The following is a 21213-nucleotide window of genomic DNA, read 5'->3' on the forward strand; positions in this document are numbered from 1 at the left end:
ACCAGACTGTGACTGTTGAATGTCCATTCCTTAAAGTCTTATTATCATTATGACATTTGTTAAGCACTTGGTATTTGTCCAAGCACTATTCTAAGTTCTGGGATAGATACAAGATAATCAGGTTGGACAGCTTTCCTGTCCCACCTAGGACTTACAGTCTAAGCAGGAGGAAGAACAGGCGTAGAAACCCCATTTTACAGATGAGAATAGTGAGGCACAGAAGAGTCGTGACGTGCCCAAGGTCACGCAGCACACAACTGACAGAGCTGAGAGTTGAGCCCAGGTCTTCTGGCTCCCCGTACTCTTTCCATTAGGCCATGCTGCTCTCAGTCAGTGAGTCGTCATACTTATTGAGCGCTTACTGTGTGCAGAACATTGTACTAAGCTCTCGGGAGAGTACAATATAGCAATAAACATTCTCATTCCCTACCCGCAACGGGTTTACAGTCTAGAGGCGGAGACAGGCGTCGATATGAATAAATAAATACAGATATGTACCTAACCGCTGTGAGGCTGGGAGGGGGAGGATGAATAAAGAGAGCAAGTCAGGACAACCCAGAAGGGAATGGGATAAACGGAAAGGAGAGCTTCGTCAGGGAAGACCTCTTGGAGGAGATGAGCTTTTATTAAGGCACAGCTCTTCTACACGATGAGGCACTGAGAAACCGTGACGACAAAGGTAAGCGAAAGACATAAGCCATTATTGCTAATGAGCATCCTCCTCTCTTACCACATAAACCAAATATGAAAGAGCTCATCATGTGTTAAGTGCATCATTTGCTTCCAATTAATTGATAGTTCATCGCTGGAAACAACCATGGTGATGAAATAAATGAACTCTTATTTTTTTTAGCATCTTTTGCATTTGGCCAGCACAAATATTTTCTTGTTCATTAACCATTCATGAGCATTTTTCTAAAGGTACATTGAATTATTCATGTAGAAATGAGCCATTTAACTGTTCGTGATCAGCTGCTACGGTATGATCATGAATTATGTCCTAGAAGAGGATGAATTAAAGCCCAACAAAGTTTCTAAAGGTTTTTGAAAATTAATTTCAACTTGAGATTTCTAATAAGGAGGAAGAATAGCTTTTCTTATTTGAATTACATCAGCACACACAAATAGGAAATCCCACGGTGCAGTTTGTGGCAACGCATTTTCTGAATTTCCTGATTTTATTATTCTTTGCAAATTTTGATCTAATAGCCTTTGAGAATTGTGTGGAAACAATGTACCAGATACAAATGAATCTTCGCCTAAAGGTTCTGGTGGCTGACGAGAACCGATTCAACTGATAGCACGATGAGAAAGAAAAGAGAACCGCCTCTAACTTCATTAGCCTAAAAACTCAGTGCTTACTACTTTCTCCAACAGCAGTCATTTAACAAGTTCAATTAAATCTTCAATGAGCTTTAATTGAGACCATTCATAGCAGCTCACTTCCTGAAGTAACCGTATCCGAGATAAAGAACAACTGCTTTTCTCACCATCTCCACACTTTCCGACAACAAAACGGAGCAAGTGGCTCAGTGGAATGGATCCCTCTACTCCATGTAAAAGGCAACGTTGTTTCTCAATCCAATTATTTGGTAATTACATTTTTTCAGAAAGCATGTATTCTCCAGAACAATGATCGCATTGTTCCAAAGCTAAATTTAGATGCTGGTATTCCCGCCCTCCCCCCCGCCGCAACCCCCCCAAAACAATTTAAACTGTGGGTTGGATTTATAAAATGATTTCTCCTGGGAAGTGTTATTAGCTGGTTGGTGCATTCATTTACAAATATAGAAAGAGCCAATTCTCGTAATTATTCCTGGAATGCAGTGCTCTTAGTGGTTCGGGGAGTCTGACTCAGTGCATTTGCTGCTAAAATTAGAGGCAGGAGGAGTTGCACTCAAACCACCTCGTGTTGCCATGGGGTCGAAGGAATTTGGGGCGAAAAGTGCATATTATTGATTGGATAACCTGAAGAATTTGACACCGTACATTTTGTTGAATCTGCAGATGGATGAGACGTAAGCTCATCAACAAAATGAATTTCTTGAGGGCGTTTTGCATTTTGTCAAGCTCCTCAAGCTGTTCCATCAATAAACTGCAAGCCTAAGCCAATATATTTGTCTGCAAACTTCCTTTTCATCATTTCACCGGGGCTACAGACAAAACGCAGCAAGTCAGACTTTTTATTCCATTTCATCGACGAAATGCATTCCGTTAAACTATTCAATCTCCTATTTGAGTGGAAGATATTTCACCGAACCCAGCCATCTGCCTCTGTGACAGGGTCGATTCCATCTGCCAAGATGAGCACAGCGTGAACGGAAGCATTTTGCCCAACAGGGTTCACTGGAAACACAAATAAATTCACAGGTAAACCAGTGCCTTCCTTCAGACCCTGGTAATGGACAAATGAAAAGAGGTCGGTCTGTGCAACTTCTGTAGAGGGGTGCTAACTATGCACCATTGCAGGGTGGCTCCGACGAAAATCTTTTAAAAAGAAGAGATGAGGAGGGAGATCAAGTGGCAGGGTGTCCCTCGTAGTCCTCGGACCTTTCACAACTCCTCGTCACTACCTTGTGACATCTACTTAAATAAGGCAGCATGACCTAGTGAACGCAGCACGGGCCTGGCAGTCAGAAGGACCTGAGTTCTAATACTGGCTCCACCACTTGTCTGTTGTATGACCTTGAACGAGGCACTTCACTTCTCGGTGCCTCAGTTCCCTGATGTGTAAAATGGGGATGAAGACTGTGAGCCCCACTGGGACAGGGACTGTGTCTCACCCGATTATCACATATCTGCCCCAGAGTTGGAAGCAGTGCCTGGCACACGGAATGCACTTAAAAAATACCCCTTTTTTAAAAAATGCTGGATCTTTAAAGCAAATCTGAAAGTAGATCAGTTCACCAAGATCCATTACAATAGGGCCAGCTGGATCAAAGTTGAAGGTGCCTAGTTTGATTTTATGCCCATCTATAATTGGGGTAAAACAGGGTTTGGTGCCGGGAGGCGGTTAATGTGACAGAGGAAGAAGAGGAGTGATTCCTGGGAGGGAGGGAGAATTCTTGGGAGAAAAATGATGGGGTAAAACAGTTGTTCCCCACCAAGTCATCCAGTGCCGATCAAACATTCGTATTTATTGAATACTTACTGTGTGCAGGGCACTGAACTAAACATTTGGGAGAGTACAGCATGGTGTATTGGATAGAGCATAGGCTAGGGTGTCAGAAGGATCTGGGTTCTAATCCCGACTCCTCTGCTTGTCTGCTGTGTGACTTTGGGCAAGTGACTTCATTCTCTGGGCCTCAGTTCCCTCATCTATAAAATGGGGATCGAGACTCTGAGCCCCACGTGAGACAGGGACCGTGTCCAACCGGATTTGCTTGTATCCATCCCAGCGCTTAGTATAGTGCCTGGCACATAGTAAGTGCTTAACAAATACCATCATTCTTATTACAATATTACAGAATTGGTAGACACATAACCTGCCCACAGCGAGCTTAAAGTCTAAGGGTTGGGCGGGGGGGAGGGAGACAGACATTAATATAAATAAATCATTTATGGATATGTACGGATATGGATCCCGACTCTGCCCCTTGTCAGCTGTGTGACTGTGGGCAAGTCACTTCACTTCTCTGTGCCTCAGTTCCCTCATCTGTAAAATGGGGATGAAGACTGTGAGCCTCACGTGGGACAACCTCATTCCCCTGTATCTACCAGCGCTTAGAACAGTGCTCTGCACGTAGTAAGTGCTTAACAAATACCAACATTATTATTATTATTATTATTATCACGTAAGTGCTGTGGGGCTGAGGAAAGGGTGAATAAAGTGTGCAAATCCAAGTGCTAAGGTGATGTAGAAGGGAGTGAGAGAAGAGGAAATGAGGGCTTAGTCGGGGGAAGACTTCTTGGAGAAGATATGCTTTTAATAAGGTTATGAAGGTGAGAAGAGTGATCATCTGTCAGATACGAAGGGGAAGGTGTTCCTGGCCAGAAGCAGGATGCGCGTCAGGGGTCGCGTGAGAGGTTGGCAGCAAGATAGACGAGACTGAGGTACAATGGGTAGGTTGGCATTAGAGGACTGAAGTGTGTGGGCTGGGTTGTGGTAGGAACCCAAGGAGGGAAAGGTCGGAGGGATCAAGGTGATTGAGTGTTTTAAAAGCTAGGGTAAGGAGTTCCTGTTTGACGTGGAGGTGGATGAACAACCGTTGAATGTTCTTGAGGACTGGAGGAACTTGGACTAAACAGTTTTGCAAAAACGATCAGGACAGCAGAGATAATAATAGTAATAATAATAATCGTTAAGCTATTTTAAAGCTTTCCTATCTGCCAGGCGCTACACTAAGCTCCGGGGAGGATCCAAGCAAATTGGGTTGGACCTTGTCTCCATCCCACATGGGGCTCCCAGCGATAATCCCCAGATGAGGTAACTGAGACACAGAGAAGTTAAGTGACACCCACCAGGTCGCAGAGCAGATGGGCAGATCCGGGTTTAGAACTCAGGTCCTTCTGACTCCCAGGCCCTATCCACTAGGCTACACTGCTGAAGAAAGACTGGAGGTAGGGTAGTCAACAAGGAGGCTGATGTAGTAATCAAAGCGCTGTTGAGAAGGTTAAACTGAGAGGATTCAGTGACAGATTGATTATATTGGTTGAACGAGAGAGATGGGTCAAAGATAATGTCAAGGTTATAAGTCCACAGTTAAACTCTTCTCCAATCCTCTTCTTCTCCCCAGTGACTAATAAGAGGCCGGAGATGAGAGTATTTTTTTCCGAAGAAGGCTTAATCACAATTAATAGAATACATCATCATGATTGTTTTCATTATTAACAGTATTTACTGAATACCCATTTGAGCCCAGCACCGTACTAGGTCCTCTGGGAAATTATCAAAGGAAAACAAGCCCCAGTTCCTGCCCTCAAGGAGCTTAGAGCTTAACGAGAGAGACCAGGAAAATGCAAAATGTAAAGACGCAATTAGGTAAATGCATAGTTCCAGAAGCAAGACTTTGAGAACATAAATAACAGAGAGGAATGCATGATTTCCATTTCTGTTACGTATCTTCTTAATTTTTATGCCTCTAGGTCCAGCGTCTTCTATTGACTCAAATGCACTGACTTGTTTTTATCCCAGATTGGACTCCGGCATGGACGAGCACTCGTTCGGACAGCCAAATGAGAAATAAAACAATTATCCAAGAAGACTGAATTTGGAGTATCCACTTAAATTTAATTTGTAACTCTGGGCTTCCAGGTTTGATTGTGGATCTTTTGAAAATCCATGATCGATTCAGGATTAGCCAAAACTGTTTTAAGCAGCAACTACTGAATTCATTAAATATGATCAGCTTGGTTAACTGTGTCGTTTAGGATTCAGTAAAATATAATTTTGGCATTAAGCAATTGCTGGATGCCAAGCCCATCGTGCTAAAGTCTGGGATAGATACCAGTTAATCAGATCACCAAGCTCCCAATCAAAACGGTAAAGAGAGTTGGTAAATCATACCTATTTGGAGATGAGGAAACTGAGGCCCAGAGAGGTTTGGTGACTTCTCCAAGGTCACACAGCATGCTGGAGCAGGCAGAGACTGGAACACTCATCTTCTAACTCCCAAAACCTGGTCTCTCTTCTTGGCTGTGTCCTCCATTTGACTGTTCTGGTTTGATCTTTAAGAGTGAGCAGCTGTGCTGTGGAAAGAAAATATCTCTACTCAGTTTAAAATATCGTGAGGCTGCTATCTTTAAGTACAAAGGCACTGGTCCCTCACGGCAAAATGGATGTCGGGGAATGTCCGGCCTGGAACACCCTCCCTCCTCAAACTCTACAGACAGTTATTCTCCCCGCATTCAAAGCCTTCTTAAAAGCACATCTCCTCCAAGAGGCCTTCCTTGACTAAGCTCAATTGGCTCGGGATTGGTTCGAATCCCGGCTCTGCCACTTGACAGCGGTGTGACTGTGGGCAAGTCACTTCACTTCTCTGTGCCTCAGTTCCCTCATCTGTAAAATGGGGATTAAGACTGTGAGCCTCACGTGGGACAACCTGATTACCTTGTATCTACCCCAGCGCTTAGAACAGTGCTTAACTCTGCCCTCTCCTCCGCCAGGCAAAGCTTCTTCTCCTCCCTCATCGACACCCATGCCCGTCACCCCCGCCGATTGTTCCGGACCTTTAACTCTCTCCTTAGGCCCCCTGTTCCTCCCCCTCCCCCATCTCTCACCCCTAATGATCTGGCCACCTATTTCCTCACGAAAATCAACACGATCAGGTCTGAGCTCCCCAAAGTCACCCCTCCGCCTCTCCCCTCCCCCCCAACGACCCCCTCCCCTACTTTCCCATCCTTCCCTGCAGTATCCTCAGAGGAGATCTCCTCCCTCCTCGCAAGTGCCACCCCCTCCACCTGCGCCTCGGACCCCATTCCCTCTCACCTTCTTAAAACCATCGCCCCTGCCCTCCTCCCTTCCTTAACTTCTATTTTTAACCACTCAATCTCCAAGGGCTCCTTCCCCTCTGCCTTCAAACATGCCCACGTCTCCCCCATCCTAAAAAAACCCGCTCTCGACCCCACTTCCCCCTCCAGTTATCGTCCTATCTCCCTACTACCCTTCCTTTCCAAAATCCTAGAACGAGTCGTCTACAATCGATGCCTAGAATTCCTTAACTCCCATTCTCTCCTAGACCCCCTCCGATCTGGCTTCCGTCCCCTCCGCTCTACCGAGACTGCTCTCTCTGAGGTCACCCGTGACCTCCTTCTTGCCAAATCCAATGGCTCCTACTCCATTCTGATCCTCCTTGACCTCTCTGCTGCCTCTGACACTGTCGACCATCCCCTCCTCCTCCATACCTTATCTCACCTTGGCTTCACGGACTCTGTCCTCTCCCGGTTCTCCTCTTACCTCTCTGGCCGATCATTCTCGGTCTCCTACGCTGGAGCCTCCTCCCCCTCCCATCCTTTAACTGTTGGAGTTCCTCAAGGGTCAGTTCTTGGCCCTCTTCTGTTCTCCATTTACACTCACTCCCTCGGTGAACTCATCCGCTCTCACGGCTTTGACTACCATCTCTACGCAGATGACACGCAGATCTACATCTCCGCCCCTGTCCTCTCCCCCTCCCTTCAGGCTCGCATCTCCTCCCGCCTCCGGGACGTCTCCACCTGGATGTCGGCCCGCCACCTAAAACTCAACATGAGCGAGACTGAGCTCCTCATCTTCCCTCCCAAACCCGGTCCGCTCCCAGACTTCTCTATCACCGTGGATGGCACGACCATCCTTCCCGTCCTGCAGGCCCGCAATCTTGGTGTCATCCTTGACTCGTCCCTCTCGTTCACCCCACACATCCTCTCCGTTACCGAGACCTGCCGGTTTCACCTCTACAATATCGCCAAGATCCGCCCTTTCCTCTCCACCCAAACGGCTACCTTACTATTACGGGCTCTCGTTATATCCCGGCTAGACTACTGTGTCAGCCTTCTCTCCGACCTCCCTTCCTCCTCTCTCGCCCCGCTCCGGTCTATTCTTCACTCCGCCGCCCGGCTCATCTTCCTGCAGAAACGATCCGGGCATGTCACTCCCCTTCTTAAACAACTCCAGTGGTTGCCTATCGACCTCCGCTCCAAACAAAAACTCCTCACTCTAGGCTTCGAGGCTCTCCGTCACCTTGCCCCTTCCTACCTCTCCTCCCTTCTCTGTTTCTACCGCCCACCCCACACGCTCCGCTCCTCTGCCGCCCACCTCCTCGCCGTCCCTCGGTCTCGCCTATCCCGCCGTCGACCCCTGGGTCACGTCCTCCCGCGGTCCCGGAACGCCCTCCCTCCTCACCTCCGCCAAACTGATTCTCTTTCCCTCTTCAAAACCTTACTTAAAAATCACCTCCTCCAAGAGGTGTTCCCAGACTGAGCTCCTCTTCCCCCTCTACTCCATCTGCCATCCCCCCTTTACCTCTCCGCAGCTAAAGCCTCATTTTCCCCTTTTCCCTCTGCTCCTCCACCTCTCCCTTCCCATCCCCACAGCACCGTACTCGTCCGCTCAACTGTATATATTTTCGTTACCCTATTTATTTTGTTAATGAATTGTACATCGCCTTGATTCTATTTAGTTGCCATTGTTTTTACGAGATGTTCTTCCCCTTGACGCTGTTTAGTGCCATTGTTCTTGTCTGTCCGTCTCCCCCGATTAGACCGTAAGCCCGTCAAACGGCAGGGACTGTCTCTATCTGTTGCCGACTTGTTCATCCCAAGCGCTTAGTACAGTGCTCTGCACATAGTAAGTGCTCAATAAATACTATTGAATGAATGAATGAATGAAGTGCTCTGCACATAGTAAGCGCGTAACAAATGCCAACATTATTATTAAGCTCCCCTTTCCTCTCCTCTCCTCCTGCTCCCTTCTGCATCACCCTGACTGGCTCCTTTCATTCATCCCTCATTCTCAGCCCCACAACAGTTATGTACATATCTGTAATTTATTTATGGATTCATAGTGATATCTGTCTCCTCTAGACTGTAAGCTCCTCTAGACTGTAAACTTGTTGTGGTCAGGGAATGTTTCCGTCGATTCTGTTGCATTATACTTTCCCAAGTGCTTAGTGCTGTGCTCTGCACCTAAGTGCTCAACAATTGATGATGATGAGGAGGAGGAGGAGGATGACTTCATTTCCGACTAGACATGGGAAACCATGTATCTGCTGGTAGGGAAATAAACAACGCTGGATCGGTAATCGGTGCTGATTGTTCAGAGATGAGGACAAACGTGGTCCAGGTGGACTTGGAGAGAGAGCAGAAAGTTAAATGAAGCACGGAATTGATGTGCAGGAGAACAGGAGGAATACCTGAGAGATTTGAAGCCGCAGGTGGAGACAGTGGAGCGGATGAGACACGTACAGTCCTAAAACCCATTTGGAGTCATTCAAAAACTTGATGCTCAAGGCTGTAGGTTAAGCCAGAGAGGATTCATTCATTCATTCAATAGTATTTATTGAGTGCTTACTATGTGCAGAGCACTGTACTATTGTACAATTTGACAACAGGTAGAATCCCTGCCCAATGATGGGCTTACAGATGGGAACCAAAGGACTGAGTCTGTCATTTCCAGGTTTTGAGCAGTGCCCTCTACGACCTCCACTTTCTGCTCCCTGGCACTATTAAAACTGTCCTGTTCATATAATAAGACAACACAGAGCTGCAGCAGGGAGCTCAATGAAGTGGCTATTCACCATGTGCAGAAAGCTGCGGTAGAAATTAAAAATATGGTGAATTAAATTTTTCAAGAGTTGGTTTATTCCACCCATGGGGATGTGAAACAATCTGTATTTCCACCTCTGTTGCCAAAAGGAAACCTCTTTCAGAGCGATAACACCCCAAACAATTCCTGACAAGCACCTTTAGGGTCAAAGGGATTAATAATAGCGGGACCTGTCACATAATGAGTCACGTCAGTCCGGACTCAGGGCCTCTTCCATTGTGAAACGGCAGTTATTCCTTTGCGGGATTAATTAACGGCTTGGAGAGGCTAAGGCAGTGTGGTTTACTGGAAACAATATGGGTCATGGAATCGGGATACCTGGGTTCTAATCCCAGCTCCGCCACCGGCCACTGGTTTAATCTTAGACTGGACTTTTAACCTCTCTTGGTTTTAGGTTCCTCATCTGAAAAATGGGCACCAGGTTGATTCCCACTCTCCTCAATTGTTGGCTCGTATTAAACAGTTTCTTTTTGAATATCCTCCATTTATCCCAGTGCTTAGCATGGAGTAAGTACTTAAGAAAAAACATTATATTCCTAATAACATGCATATCTCTAATTTATTTATATCAATGTCTGTCTCGCCCTCTAGATTGTAGGCTCGTCGTGGGCAGGGAATATGACTCTTCTTTTGTTATATTGTCCTCTTCCAAGAGCACAGTACAGTAAATATGATTGACTAATAGCAATAATAACTGTAGTTTCGATAAACTGAAGAGTTATACCTCAGGTAACTGATTGAAACTATAGGAGATAACTGTGCCTGAAAGTACTTTTTTCTAAGGGACCGATGTTATATCCCGTTTAGTTTTTTGTGGGAACGTGAAACCAGATATTCCAAGTGACAATTTTATTGGTAATCTAGAGTGAATAGTGACAGTGTGAATTACTTCTGACAAATCTAGATGGCTATCCCTGGAAGCATATGAGTAGAGAAAATAAGATACATTTATGGCAGCTCCCTCTGCCAAGTCTTACCTCTCTGACCTGTGCTGTTTTTATTCATTCACTGAATCGTGTTAATTGAGCACTTACTGTGTCATAGCACGGTTCTAAGTGCTGGGGAGAGTATAATATAACAATAATCAGACACATTCACTGCCCACAGTCTACAGTTCTCTACCTGGCAACCCTGATGATAAATCCTGGTGAGGCTATGGCATCCTAGTTTCCCATCCCAGCCAGGAAATGAATTGTGAACTTGGCAAAAAGTGACCATTCACTTACAATTTGTTCACCGACTTGGAGGACAGGGCATCATCCTTGTGGTATTTTTACGGCACTTACTTGGTAGATGGTAAGGTCTTAACAAGGACCATATATATATATTTATAAAATTGTATTATATACAGTAAAATCAATGATATTTATGAAATGTTTACTGAGTGAAGAGCGCTGTACTAAACGCTTGGAAAATTACAATACAATAGAGTTGGTAGCCGTGGTCCTTACCCTCAGGAAGTAGAAACTAGTAAGGAAGAAAATTACTATGTAGGCAAAATTTTACAATTGGAAGTCTATTAGAACATCCGGCCTTTTACATGTGGAAAAAGCTTTTTTTACAATTTTGCTGGGGTGTATTTCTATATTTTGATCAGGACAGGACAAATCGCAAATAGATTTCCGAACAACAGTGTATTTCTCTGCCCCAAACATAGTTCCTAGTGATTTTCAAAGACCAACATTTGAACTCAGAGGCCACATCTTCAATGATTTTCTTCAATGATGAGGTTCTATCTCGAGTTAATTTATCATTCATATTTCATTAGTAAATTGATTATTTTCCTTAGAGAGAAGCCATTTTCAAACTTTGAAGTTTTGAATAATGGCATGTTAACTAATGATGATAATTTACAGCTAGTGCATTTCAGATTCTAGCTGAGAGAAAAAAAAAAACAAATGTTTTGAATTATAAGTCTAAAAAATGTGATACAAAAAATATTTTTGATTCATTTAAAAATAAGCTGAGGTCTCAGTCAAAGGGCATCATTAGTTTTGTATTAAGCAAAAAGAAAATACATCACAAAGATTTATGTTAGAGGAAGAATAGAAGAACTTTATTTCCTTAACACTTTTAACATATGTGACTTCTGAGCTTAGATATTATGGGATTTGAATAAAACGGTTGAAGAAGAGTCTGACTTGAGCAGCTCCTCAGAATTAGGTATCTTAATCTAAGCATGAATCAGGTCAGAACAGGAAACAGGATAAGAAGCAAGTCATTAAAGGGTGTATTTTATATCTTTAATCGATCACTTGTCCTATTAGGAAAGAACATTTATTTTCATGCAAAATTTTCCAAGCACGGCTTTTTCATTGAAATAAAGAAGAATCCTAACTGAAATTTCTACCAATCGTAGCCTAACTTTCTTCATGACACATCATATAATGCAAATTCTCTGTGCCTCACTTCCCTCATTTGAAATAACATAATGGTACATTTCTTGACCCCTCTCGGGGTCACGCCTGGAGTTTCCAGTCCTCTCCCAGTCTCGACTGCAGGAGGGTCAGGCAGAGGCATCTCCATTCCATTCCTAGCCTGGGCGGTGGCTAGCGAGTGGAAAGCAATCTGCTACAAGTTGAAACTCACCTGTGCTGGGCAGCAGCAGCAGCAGTAAACCACTTCCGGATTTTTACCAAGAAATCTCTCTGGATCCACTACCAGAAAGATTGCAGATGGAGAGCAGGGCGCTCTGGAAGAGATGTGTCCATGCTGTCACTATGGGGCGAAGATGACTCGATGGCATAAGACAAGATATTTCTTGAAGTTTATAGTTTCGAGATAAAGATAAAGGTGCAGTTTTTCCTTCAATTTCACAAGTTTTCAATTTTTTTTTTTTTTTAAACCACATGTCTATTTGGTTTGGCTTTTGACACAAGGCCCCGGTTCGTACCAACCGGGACCTTCCTGGACCAGGGGAGCCTCGGTGACACGTAGTAGAAGTCAAACCACCCCTCTAATCACTAAGGTTACCGTGAAAAGTTTTTTACTTAGTTTCACCAGCATGCATGACACATACACACACTCACTCAATCCACACCACCGAGGGTCCAGTACCAGTCTGGGCTCAAAGGGGCCTGGTATGCCAATGCTGCTTCTTTCTGCTTCCAAGTGCTGCCCTCCTGCTGCTTCTGTTGCCCTTCTCGCATGCCTCAGTGCTGCTTCTGTGCACTCCCTACGTGCCTCTGTTCCTTTGGAGAAGCAGCGTGGCTCGGCGGAAAGAGCCCGGGCTTGGGAGTCAGAGGTTGTGCGTTCTAATCTCGGCTCCTCCACTTGTCCCCTCTGTGACCTTGGGCAAGTCACTTCACTTCTCTGTGCCTCAGTTCCCTCATCTGTAAAAATGGGGATCAAAAAATGTGAGTCCCAAGTGGGACAACCTGATGACCCCGTATCTACCCCAGCGCTTAGAACAGTGCTCGGCACATAGTGAGCGCTTAACGAATACCAACGTTATTATCATTCTCTTGCTGCTTCCGCTCCCAGTGCTTCCCTCTGCTTGCACTTCATGCCGCTTCTCTGCCGGCACTTTGCACACCTCCTGTGTGCCTCAGTTTACCCCCTTGCCAATCGAAATGACCACCTTTTAGCTGCATTAGGTGTTACAGCTGTGGCTCTACGTGGCAGTCCTTGATTGGTCCAGGCCAGTTACCGGGTAGAACACGGAGGGAAAGCCAAACTTCCCTCCATGATCCGCCCCCACAGGCCCACAGTCACCTATCCCAGGGAGAGCCCGTCAGTGTCTTTGCCAGACTCTTTCTTGTTGTTGTTTGTGGGATCACAAACAATTACTAACAAGGCAGCTTGTTGTGGGCTCGCCACAGCTTTCTTCCATCACCCACTAGATTGTAACCTCTTAAGGCCAGGGATCTTGTCTGCCATCTTTATTGTACAGTACTCTCCCAAGCGTTCGGAATAGTGCTCCGCACACAGTGCTCGGTAAATGCCATTAATCGGTCGATTGATTGATTTACTTGCTCTACCCCCTTTTTCTTTTCCCTTCCTTTACTTTTCCCTCTTCTCTTAACACCACTTGAGAAAATGTGTGTCTTCACCTGATCTCCGAGGTATGTGGCAGCTAGGCATGAAGAAACTGGAGGTACCCAACTGAAAATATCAACTCACCTCCGTATCCTCTTCTCATTATGCCAAATATGCTTATGCTTTGCCCAAAATCAGAGTCCTAGAATTTAGCTTCCACACAGGAAAAGCAGTGTTTCTAGTGGAAAGAGCTTGGGCCTGGGAGTCAGAGAACCTGGGTTCTAATCCCGGCTCTGCCACATGTCTGCTTGTATAACCTTTGGCAAGTCACTTAAGTTCCCTCATCTGCAAAATGGATATCCAGTACCTGTTTTCCCTCCTACTTTAAATGTGAGCACCACAGGGGACCTGATTCTCTTGGATCTACCTCAGCGTCTAGTCCAGGGTTGGCACATAATAAGAGCTTATGAAATTCCACAGTTATTATTATATGTGCCATAAACTGCCATCATCCTAGGGAACGATTGTCTTCTTAAGGAATTCCACGGCATATACTTTCTAGCCTACCTGGACATTTCTCCATCCACCAAAAAGTAAATTTTTTCAGGCCTAATCAATTGGATCTCCTAAAAATCTGACTCTTGAGGTTTGGTGGATAGAATTAGGTCAAACCAGAGATACCTCGTTCTTCTCTCCTTCCTTCAACATTTTTCCAAGAGGAAGGCCCAAGAGTGCCCTCATCTTGGGTCAGAAAGAAATTGCTGCCCAAGACTTAGAATACTAACGATGAAGTTGGCAGACACTATACGATGAAGCCAAATGCTTCCTCTTTGTGAATGGGAGAGTAGAATCAGGAGTTATTTGCTGAGTGCTTACTCTGTGCAGGGTTTACCCTTGGAAGCTTTTAGTAGAGGTTTGAAGACATGAGCTGTTTTCCTTTGGCCTCATTTCCTCTTCTCCCACTTCTTTCTACATTGCCCTTCCAGTTGAATTGGCATCCTGTATTCACCCCCTCCCCAGTCCCACATCACTATATCTGTAATTTATTCATTTATATTAATGACTGTCTCCCCCTCTAGACTATAACAATAATAATAATAATAATAATGTTGGTATTTGTAAAGCGCTTACTATGTGCAGAGCACTGTTCTAAGCGCTGGGGGAGATACACGGTAATCGGGTTGTCCCACGTGAGGCTCACAGTTAGTCCCCATTTTACAGATGGCATAACTGAGGCACAGAGAAGTGAAGTGACTCGCCCACAGTCACACAGCTGACAAGTGGCAGAGCCGGGAGTCGAACCCATGACCTCTGACTCCGAAGCCCAGGCTCTTTCCACTGAGCCACGGACTATAACCTCCTTGCTTTCCGGGAATGCGTGTACCAACTCTGTTATGTTGTGCTCTCCCAATCCCTTAGTACAGGGCTCTACACCCAGTCATATTTATTGAGAGCTGACTGGGTGATTGATTGATTGACTGATGCTTTCTTCCCACAAAAGACGTTTCACTCTAACTGGAGAGAAGGTGCTGAAATGATAGCAGGGGAATCTAATAAATAATAATAATTATGGTATTTGTTAAGCACTGACTATATGCCAAGCACTGTTCTAAGCACTGGGTAGATACAAAGTAAATCAACTTGGACGCAATTCCTGTCCCACATGAGGCTCACACTCTTAATTTACATTTCACAGATGAGGTAAATGAGGCACAGAGAAGTAAAGTGACTTGCCCTAGATCACACAGCAGACAAGTGGTGGAGTCGGGATTAGAACCCACGACCTCTGACTCCCAAGCTGGTGCTGCGATACATACAATTGAATGAATGAATGAAAATGAAAAAAAAATTGGCACCTCCATACGTGTGACCTCACTGTGCCTCACACAAATAACACAAACACACACTTCCTTGTTATAAGGACTTCACACATGGCTTCCTAAAAGTATTCAGGAATATTTTCTGAAAGGGGAGATCCAAAGGCAACATGACACGGGCCAGGCAGGACAACAGTCTGTGTGTCTCCGGAGAGTGTGTAGGATGTGTTCATTCAAATTGGTCACCGTGGGGAGAATCTGCTGGATTATTCTAATGTGTTGGCCTCTCCCCCGAGAGCCAAGGGTTAGTTTCTCAGGAGTTCCCTTTTAACCCGGTATAATTTGGGACAACCCAGAGAGCCTGTACAGAGCTGTACAGCTGTACAGAGCTGTTCATTCATTCATTCAATAGTATTTATTGAGCGCTTACTATGTGCAGAGCACTGTACTAAGCGCTTGGGATGAACAAGTCGGCAACAGATAGAGACAGTCCCTGCCGTTTGACGGGCTTACGGTCTAATCGGGGGAGACGGACAGACAAGAACAATGGCACTAAACAGCGTCAAGGGGAAGAACATCTCATAAAAACCGATGGCAACTAAATAGAATCAAGGCGATGTACAATTCATTAACAAAATAAATAGGGTAACGAAAATATATACAGTTGAGCGGACGGGTACAGTACTGTGGGGATGGGAAGGGAGAGGTGGAGGAGCAGAGGGAAAAGGGGAAAATGAGGCTTTAGCTGCGGAGAGGTAAAGGGGGGATGGCAGAGGGAGTAGAGGGGGAAGAGGAGCTCAGTCTGGGAAGGCCTCTCGGAGGAGGTGATTTTTAAGTAAGGTTTTGAAGAGGGAAAGAGAATCAGTTTGGCGGAGGTGAGGAGGGAGGGCGTTCCAGGATCGCGGGAGGACGTGACCCAGGGGTCGACGGCGGGATAGGCGAGACCGAGGGACGGCGAGGAGGTGGGCGGCGGAGGAGCGGAGCGTGCGGGGTGGGCGGTAGAAAGAGAGAAGGGAGGAGAGGTAGGAAGGGGCAAGGTGATGGAGAGCCTCGAAGCCTAGAGTGAGGAGTTTTTGTTTGGAGCGGAGGTCGATAGGCAACCACTGGAGTTGTTTAAGAAGGGGAGTGACATGCCCAGATCGTTTCTGCAGGAAGATGAGCCGGGCAGCGGAGTGAAGAATAGACCGGAGCGGGGCGAGAGAGGAGGAAGGGAGGTCAGAGAGAAGGCTGACACGGTAGTCTAGCCGGGATATAACGAGAGCCCGTAATAGTAAGGTAGCCGTTTGGGTGGAGAGGAAAGGGCGGATCTCGGCGATATTGTAGAGGTGAAACCGGCAGGTCTCGGTAACGGATAGGATGTGTGGGGTGAACGAGAGGGACGAGTCAAGGATGACACCGAGATTGCGGGCCTGCGGGACGGGAAGGATGGTCGTGCCATCCACGGTGATGGAGAAGTCTGGGAGCGGACCGGGCTTGGGAGGGAAGATGAGGAGCTCAGTCTCGCTCATGTTGAGTTTTAGGTGGCGGGCCGACATCCAGGTGGAGACGTCCCGGAGGCGGGAGGAGACGCGAGCCTGAAGGGAGGGGGAGAGGACAGGGGCGGAGATGTAGATCTGCGTGTCATCTGCGTAGAGATGGTAGTCAAAGCCGTGAGAGCGGATGAGTTCACCGAGGGAGTGAGTGTAAATGGAGAACAGAAGAGGGCCGAGAACTGACCCTTGAGGAACTCCAACAGTTAAAGGATGGGAGGGGGAGGAGGCTCCAGCGTAGGAGACCGAGAATGATCGGCCAGAGAGGTAAGAGGAGAACCGGGAGAGGACAGAGTCCGTGAAGCCAAGGTGAGATAAGGTATGGAGGAGGAGGGGATGGTCGACAGTGTCAAAGGCAGCAGAGAGGTCAAGGAGGATCAGAATGGAGTAGGAGCCATTGGATTTGGCAAGAAGGAGGTCATGGGTGACCTCAGAGAGAGCAGTCTCGGTAGAGTGGAGGGGACGGAAGCCAGATCGGAGGGGGTCTAGGAGAGAATGGGAGTTAAGGAATTCTAGGCATCGATTGTAGACGACTCGTTCTAAGATTTTGGAAAGGAAGGGTAGTAGGGAGATAGGACGATAACTGGAGGGGGAAGTGGGGTCGAGAGCGGGTTTTTTTAGGATGGGGGAGACGTGGGCGTGTTTGAAGGCAGAGGGGAAGGAGCCCTTGGAGATTGAGTGGTTAAAAATAGAAGTTAAGGAAGGGAGGAGGGCAGGGGCGATGGTTTTAAGAAGGTGAGAGGGAATGGGGTCCGAGGCGCAGGTGGAGGGGGTGGCACTTGCGAGGAGGGAGGAGATCTCCTCTGAGGATACTGCAGGGAAGGATGGGAAAGTAGGGGAGGGGGTTTATTCATTCATTCAATAGTATTTACTGAGCGCTGACTATCCATTCATTCATTCGATACTATTTATTGAGCGCTTACTATGTGCAGAGCACTGTACAAAGCGCTTGGAATGTACAAATCGGCAACAGATAGAGACAGTCCCTGCCCTTTGGGGGGCTTACGGTCTAATCGCGGGAGACAGACAGAGAAGAACAATGGCAATAAACAGAGTCAAGGGGAAGACCATCTCATTAAAACAATAGCAAATAGAATCAGCGTGATGTACATCTCATTAAACAAAATAAATAGGGTGAAGAAGATCTATGCAGTTGAGCGGATGAGTACGGTGCTGAGCGGATGGGACGGGAGAGGGAGAGGAGCAGAGGGAAAGGGGGGAGAAGAGGGTTTAGCTGCGGAAGAGGGTTTAGCTGCGGACTATGGACTACGCGGACTACGTGGACTATGTGCAGAGCACTGTACTAAGCTCTTGGAATGTACAATTCGGCAATAGATAGAGACAATCCCTGCCCAATGACGGGCTCACAGTCAGGAGAGACAGCAAAGCAAACCAGAACAAAACAAAAACAAGACAATATCATCAATATAAATAGAATCAAGGGGAGGTACACCTCATCAACAAAATAAATAGGGTAATGAATGATATATCCAAATGAGCACAGGGCTGAGGGGAGGGGAAGAGGAAAGGGGGAGAAGCAGAGGGTGGGGGGGAGGGGGAGAGAAGGGAAAAGGGGGGCTCAGTCTGGGAAGGCCTCTTGGAGGAGGTGAGCTCCCAGTTGTAGGGGTGGGGTGGGATAGAGCAGAGCTATAATGGTAACAATAATTAGTGATAATAATTATAATAATTACAGTATTTTTTAAGCACTTACTATGTGCAAGGCACTGTACTAAGCAGTGGGATGGACACAGCCAAAGTAGGTTGGACACAATCCCTGTCCCACATGGGGCTCAGTCTCAATCCGCATTTTACAAATGAGGTAACTGAGGCCCAGAGAAGTGAAGTGACTTGCCCAAGGTCACACTGCAGACAAGTGGGGGAGTAGGATTAGAACCCAGTTCCTTCTGACTCCCAGACCCGTGTTCTATCCACTAGGCCATGCTGCTCCTCAATCATAATATTAAAGTGCTTGCTGGGGATAGAGAATACACAGGTGGGAATTAGACATGACCCCGGTTCCTCACGGGGGTGGGAAGGGGCTCACGGTCTAAGGCCCGGGCCTTCATCCGCCAGCACGAAGGGAAGAGTCGAGTTAAATTTCACTTCAGCTCCATCTAAGTTGTGATGAAAGCTTTGACTATTTTAAGCGTAAAACTTCTTTATTAAAATGAATGCCATTCATTGTGGTCTTTGGAGATGTTGATTTATTCAGGGAGTCGCTAAGGCAAATTAATATACATGTCCCTCTACGTAAAATGCCAGTCATTAAATATACAGAGCATCAAATCCGTCTTTAAAATTATCTTCAGATGCACTGAGAAATGCTAAAGTAATCAGTGTACACGTCAGTAATTAGCTATTTTGATAAATGCAGGTGATGTCCTGTTTGAAAGAGCTCCCCAGAGAGCTATGGTGTTCTTTGCCTTTACTTCCCCCTCTTCTCTTATCATCACTCGAGGAAATGTGCGTCTTCACATGATCTCGGAGGTATGTGGCCGTTGGGGATGAAGAAATTGGAAGTACCCAACTGAAAATATCAAACTGATGCGTTCTTCGATTAATGCTACCCATTTTCTAATCAGCCAGTACAACCTGCTCAGTTCATTCCCTACCACTGATTCTGTTGAGGATTCTTGAGTATCTAAACTACAGCTTGGCTCTGTGGAAAGAACGTGGGCTTGGGAGTCAGAGGATGTGGGTTCTAATGCTGGTTCTGTCACTTGTCTGCTGTGTGACCTTGGGCAAATCACTTCACTTCTTTATGCCTCAGGTACCTCATCTGTAACATGGGGATTAATAATGTTGGTATTTGTTAAGCACTTACTATGTGCAGAGCACTGTTCTAAGAGCTGGGGTAGATACAGGGTAATCAGGTTGTCCCCCGTGAGGCTCACAGTGAGGCTTGGCCCAGAGTAAGTGCTTTACAGATACCATAATTATCATTGTTATTATTATTAAATATGTCTTCACCATTGGTTATGTTCAAGACCATGCCCACTTCAGCCCTCCCTTTTCCAAATGGGTCATCGGAGGTATCGTAGATATGGATTTAGCTTCATTTCCTCCTTCATTCATTAGAGAAGCAGTGTGGCGCAGTGGAAAGAGCCTGGGCTTGGGAGTCAGAGATCGTGGGTTCTAATCCTGGCTCTGCCACTTCTCTGCTGTGTGACCTCGGGCAAGTCACTTACTTCTCTGGGCCTCAGTTACCTGATCTGGAAAATCAGGAGGAAGACTGTGAGCCCCATGTGGGACAACCTGATCACCTTGTATCCCCCCCCAGTGCTTAGAACAGTGCTTTGCACATAATAAGCGCTTAACAAACGTCATTATTATTATTCCTCCTAGAACATTCTCTTTGTCTCTTTTAATTAACCTGCTGATAGATCTGAGCCCAAACTAGTGAATACTTCTCAAATCGGGCCATCATTCACTCCACAAGTAAATCCAGTCCCTAGCTCAGTCAATCAGTAGAATTTATTGAGTGATTCCTGGATACCTGAATCTAATTAGACGGTTTCAGACCATAGCACTGAAAAGTACCCATTTGTCCAGCTGTGCCATGCTGCAGAGAAACAGGCCTAGCCCAAAGCCCTTGCAAACTAAACGGTGTGTCCCAGTATCGATCCTTAAATCAGTGGCATTTAGTAAGCACTGTACTAAACGTTTGGGAATGTTCATTCGACAGAATGGGGAGACACAGTCTTTGTCAGTTCCCTCATCTGTAAAATGGGGATGAAAACTGTGAGCCCCATGTGAGGCAGGGACTGTGACCAACCCAATTTGTTTGTATCCACCCCAGTGCTTAGTATAGTGTCTGGCCCCTAGTAAGCGCTTAACATACACCGCGATTATCATTATTATTATTACTGTCTAGAGGGGGAGATGGACATTAAAATAAATATTGACTACGTACGTAAATGCTGTGGGGCTGAGGGAAGGGTGGTTGTTATCAAGATTATAGCATCTGTTAAACACCTCCTATGTGTCAAGCACTCTTCTAAGTACCGGGCAGATACAAGTTAATCAGGTCGGATGCAGTTCCTGTCTCACACAGGACTCACCGTCTAAGTGCGAGGGGGAACGGGCATTTAATCCCCATTTTGCAGTTGAGGAAACAGAGGCACGGAGAAGTGAAGTGACTTGCCCAAGGTGGCATGGCAAGCAATCGATAGAGATGGCGTTAGACCCCGGCCCGCTGATTCCCAGAACAGTGTGCTGGTTGCATTGGGCGATTGCTGCCTCTTACAAGTAGGCACAAGCAACAAATATACCATAGGTCCAAACCAATCAATCCTTGTGTACAGGGACGAGGGATACTGGGGTCAGGGGACCTGAGGAGGGAGTTAAATGTCTGGACAACTGCCATGGGAGATGGGCATGGGTGTCAATAAGGGTGGAGAAATAGGAATGATAATACAAGTAAACAAATAAATAAATCATAAATCATATGTATGTTTGTGTGTGTATATGTACACATGTATATATGCATATATGTTTATGTGTGTATATATATATATATACATTCATTCATTCAGTGGTATGTACTGAGCACTTACTATGTGCAGAGCACTGTACTAAGCACTTGGAATGTATAATTCGGCAACAGATAGAGACAATCCCTGCCCACTGATGGGCTCACAGTCTAATATAT

Source organism: Ornithorhynchus anatinus, chromosome 4, assembly GCF_004115215.2.
Source record: "Ornithorhynchus anatinus isolate Pmale09 chromosome 4, mOrnAna1.pri.v4, whole genome shotgun sequence".
NCBI classification, from domain to species: Eukaryota; Metazoa; Chordata; class Mammalia; order Monotremata; family Ornithorhynchidae; genus Ornithorhynchus; species Ornithorhynchus anatinus.